Genomic DNA, 4,932 nt, shown 5'->3' on the forward strand with positions numbered 1-4,932 from the left:
TGTGGACACTGGGGCCGGCCAGAAACGAGCTTACGACTTGAGGACACATGGACCTGTGCTGAGGCCTGGGGACCGAGTGTGGGTTTACTGCCCGCAGAGGAAGCGAGGACAGTCACCCAAGTTGGCCCAGCACTGGCAGGGCCCCGGCGAAGTTTTGGACCAGTTGTCAGATGTTGTCTTCCGGGTTTGTATGCCAGGGAGGGGCCGATGGGTAGTGTTGCATAATGACAGACTGGCACCATACCTCCCGCTGGCCCCCGAACCAGAGACAGAACCGGACCCGGAGGACTGCCCCACCGCTCCCGACGAGGTTAGTGACTCTGGTGGTACAGGGGGAGGGTCTGATGGCGTGGATGGGATCGCCGGGCCCCCACACATTTGAGTGACTTTGTGTTGGACTGATGAGGGTTGTGGGGGCACTAACCCTCTCGGGTGGGGGCTATGTGGTGACCCTGACTGGTCGCTGATGTTCGTGTGTTCTGTTGTGTGCAAATGGGTGTGACACTGTTGTGAAAGCTGTGCATGTATTGGTTACCGCTGTTTTCTGCGAAATGCCGCGCTGTTCTGGCCAATGTGGGATGGGGGGAGGAACAGGTGCGGGAGGGTATAAGAGGGATGACAGGTGGGCGTGTTTTTTTGGTTCTGTTGGCGGGCGATGGTGAAGTTCGGGAGATGTGTTGTTTATTCTTTCATTATTTTCTTTAGAGAGCACATGGTGCCAGTTTGGACAGCGTTTTCATTTGTCTCCATACTGCGTTCAATAAAACCACAAAAGACAAACCAGGTGTCCTCCTCCTTGTTGAGCCAGGTGCCGGCACACCGCTGGCTAGTTAACTGTCAAGTATAGGACAGGGTCAGGCCAGCTCCTCTCAATTGAGCCAGTGGTCGTCACAATATATTATATACTTAAATAGTATTTTCATGCGGAACTTTACTTGTGACTGGGTACTTTGTGGTATTGCTATTTCAGTAGGCTGTCTGAGTACTTCCTCGGGTGTAAAACATCTTTTATAATTGTGTGTATCCATTTTATCCACAGATTACGATGCGTGACGTCAGCACGCAGGACGTGACGGGGGATTTAACAGGGGCATCGGGATTCCTGAGGATTACCCGTCATGCCCCATGGCAAAAGATGGCGACAGCAGAGCGGAGTAGCAGATCAACTTTATCCGAGCGGCTCTGAGTGGATTTGTATTCGTTCGACGGAGCCTTTCAGCCGCGCGTTGCTGCTGCCGATTCTCCTCCTCACTCGGACCGCTTCTCCTCTCTGGCCTCGGATCGGTTCGGAGTCCACTCCCTTCCTCATCTCTTCTCGCCCCGCCGGAAGAACAGACCGGAGCTCCAGCTAAAGTTTCCTCTTCTCCCCGCTCTCCCGGACTTGTCTGTGAAGGAAATCCGGGCGGAGCAGCGCTGCCTGCGGACAGGTAAACTCAGAGCCGGATTAGCCGTGCTCGTATCCGTTTATTCGCTGTGTGTGTCGGGGGACGCTTGTGTGGTGAACTGGGCCACACTTAGGCTGGAGGAGGTCTCAGCGGGTTTATCCCGTTTTAAAGGACTAATGGGGGGGTGGTGCTGGTTCGGAGCGTTGTTCAGGGACGGTTCGGCCCCGGTGTCAGGCGGAAAGAGACCTGCTGTGTTTGTCATGTTTGCCCCCTCACCCACCTGCAGCCTGTCAGACAGAATTGAGGGCTGCAGCTTACGTACGTGGGCACAGAATCCACCTAAAGCCAAAACGCACCTGGCCCGACACACCTGCAGATCAAATACCGGTCACAAGGCTGGATTACTTACTGGTCAAAGTGACCAAATTTCCAGAGGCCCCAGACCTTAAGCCTGTTGCGCTCACCGACTTCTGGTAACTTCATCTGTAAACTCCACCTGCATCTACACAGTGTTTCCTCCCACACTGGCTCAAGTGCTTGCTCAAGGGGGATTTGTTGGGTTTTGCTTATAAATCAAATCAAATCAAATCAAATTTTATTTGTATAGCGCCAAATCACAACAAAAGTCATCTCAGGGCACTTTACAAAGTAAGGTCTAGACCTTACTGTTATCAATATTATTACATAGGGAAACTTATAACAGTGTAAGATCTAGACCTGATTATGTAAAGTGCCCTGAAGCAGCTGTTCTTGTTGTGATTTGGTACTATACAAATAAATTGAACAAAATCTGAAACATTACATTATTCTTCATGGTCTGAGTTTTTCGTGTGAATGGACAAACACCTGCTTCACACTCAGGTGTGTTCAGAGGAAACAAACACTGTGGTGGTGTTGCCGTAGAAACGTTTCTGCAGCCTGGATGTGTTCAGTAGTTTTAGAATCAGAATCGGCTTTATTGGCCAGGTGTGACGGACTAATGAGGAATTTGACTCGGGTACATTGGCTCTCAATGTGCAAATGGTAGACCAGCAGAAGGCTGTGTAATATAACAAAAATAAGCAGAATTAACATCAACAAACAGTGCAAACAATGCAGAAAAAGCAGTATAAACAGGCGGTAAACAATGAGACAACAAAGGAATGTTCATTGAAATGAGATAAATATGGATAAAAACAGAGAACTTAAACTAGAGACCTGTAGCTTTAGGCTCTGGCTTTAGCTGTTTTGATGATGATGAGGAGGAGACGAGCTGCAGCAAAGACGAAGAGGGTGTGGGTCTGCCAAAATCAGCTCCTTTATTTTCTTGTTGTTGTCAAGATGTGGTCACAGAGCACTGTGGCCAAGGTGAACTTTTTTGATATGTTCTTGTGCTGCACACAGAAATAAATAGGGTTGATAGCAGAGCACGGCGCCCACCGCGTCCTATATGAAAACGGCTAAATGGCTATAAGATGCACCTGCTTTGTGCCTTTTTGGGCAGGGGGCGGCCTGCCAGATGACTGGTAGGGGAGATACTGAAAGTTCATGTGGTGCAGTAGAAAGTACAAGAATTGTATTTGACTTGTAGTGAAGTTCAAGTATGAATTAGCAGAACATGCACATACTCCAGCAAAGTACAGGCACCTCAAAACTGCTCGAGTACAGAATTTGAGTAAATGTACTTGGTTACTTTCCACCAGAATTTAAGAGTTTCTTTGTGCTAAAACGTTACTTAAACATTGAATTGACTTATCAATTAAATGAGTTAATTTTCTGTTCATCAATTAAGAGAATAATAGTTTCAATTCAGCATATTCACATGGATATTTTCTCTGAATTAGTCATTAGCACATGTAGTCATAGTTTAACAAATACTCTTATTTTTACTGCCGGTTCTAGTATAATGGCGTACTGCGGCTCTGTGTGTGAGGTTGCTGTACCCCAGCAGATCTGTTGTGGAAAAGTCATGAGCTACCCAGCAGGGCTTCAAGTTAACTGCATATAATCTAGTTAAATCTATCTCCCCCTTTACCAGCTGCAACATTAAATGTGATGAGTTAGTAAGTATAATATGATGTTGTGCTACGATGTTCTGCCTGCATGTTAATGCAGGAACTTGGCACTGTTGTATTGCTACTTCAGTAAAGGGTCTGAGTATTTCTTCCACCACTGGTTATAAATGCACCTCAAAGGGACCCTGAGGTAACTGTCATTAAAGGTCAAAGGTCAAGGTGAAAGTGTTTGTCATATGCACAGTAAGGACACGTTTCCCCGTACAATGAAATTCTTACTTTGCCGTCCACATGAATACCACATAATATAAATGAAATATAAAGTAGATGAGCAATAACATAAATCTAAATAGGCAGTAAAATCACAAATCTAAGGCACTTACTGATTGATTACAGAGAAAGTCCAGTGGTCTCCGCTGAGCCGACTGCTTTTGTCTGTCCCAGCGCGTCCTCTGCTTTAGCTTTTTCGTTTTTATACACGTTGTGTATCTTTGTTAGAGTGGTGGCTCGTGAAGGCAGTTCATACGCGCCCTCTTTGGATGTGATATGAGTTATTTTAATCCTCGTCATCCACAGTGTTCATCATGGTCTGCCTTTGGCGAGGTGGAGGATGGCTCTCTGCATCAGCTGTGTGCTTGGCCAGCAGGTGGTATTTGGGAATCGACGTACTCCGATGGTAACTCAGTTCACATCGACGGTAAATGCAAATAACTGTGGTCTTGTCGAGAGACCATCTGGCAGGGCTTTGAAGCTGAACTTGCTGCTCAAAACACCCTTTTCTTTATCGGTTTCTGCTGCTACATCGCTTCCCGATTTCCCAAACTATGGGGCGGGCCGAGGGTCATAATCACAGAATGTCTGTTAGTCTCACGTCAAAAAAATTAGTGGCGTTAAAAGGAATTTGTGTTAACTTGTCGCATTAACTTTGACAGCCCTAGTTTTTACACAGAGTTTTGAGTCAGACTATGATTTTTCAAAGACTGGGTATCATGCAGCCTCATTACTTAGATTTCTCTTGAGACGACTACACCTACAGTGGGTACGGAAAGTATTCAGACCCCCTTAAATTTTTCACTCCTTGTTATATTGCAGCCATATGCTAAAATCATTTAAGTTCATTTTTTTCCTCATTAATGTACACACAGCACCCCATATTGACAGAAAAACACAGAATTTTTGGCATTATTGCAGATTTATTAAAAAAGAAAAACTGAAATATCACATGGTCATAAGTATTCAGACCCTGTGCTCAGTGCTTAGTAGAAGCACCCTTTTGAGCTAATACAGTCATGAGTCTTTTTGGGAATGATGCAACAAGTTTTTCACACCTGCATTTGGGGATCCTCTGCCATTCCTCCTTGCAGATCCTCTCCAGTTCTGTCAGGTTGGATGGTAAACGTTGGTGGACAGCCATTTTCAGGTCTCTCCAGAGATGCTCAATTGGGTTTAAGTCAGGGCTCTGGCTGGACCATTCAAGAACAGTCACGGAGTTATTGTGAAGCCGCTCCTTCGTTATTTTAGCTGTGTGCTTAGGGTCATTGTCTTGTTGGAAG

At 46.0% G+C, this 4,932-nt stretch overlaps 1 protein-coding gene across 2 annotated transcripts in view; it reads left to right on the forward strand.

Annotated features, from left to right (window-relative positions):
- The first annotated feature begins 1,092 nt into the window (after nucleotides 1-1,092).
- The window catches only part of tjap1 (tight junction associated protein 1 (peripheral)), a 49,166-nt gene continuing 45,326 nt past the window's right edge, over nucleotides 1,093-4,932 (forward strand). For both annotated transcript variants that reach the window (XM_020622262.1, XM_020622263.1), the window contains exon 1: nucleotides 1,093-1,427. The gene's annotated coding sequence lies outside the window, so the exon portion shown is untranslated. The remainder of the gene's footprint in view (nucleotides 1,428-4,932) is intronic.

This window comes from Monopterus albus, unplaced genomic scaffold, assembly GCF_001952655.1.
Source record: "Monopterus albus unplaced genomic scaffold, M_albus_1.0 scaffold277.1, whole genome shotgun sequence".
In the NCBI taxonomy this organism is placed as follows: domain Eukaryota; kingdom Metazoa; phylum Chordata; class Actinopteri; order Synbranchiformes; family Synbranchidae; genus Monopterus; species Monopterus albus.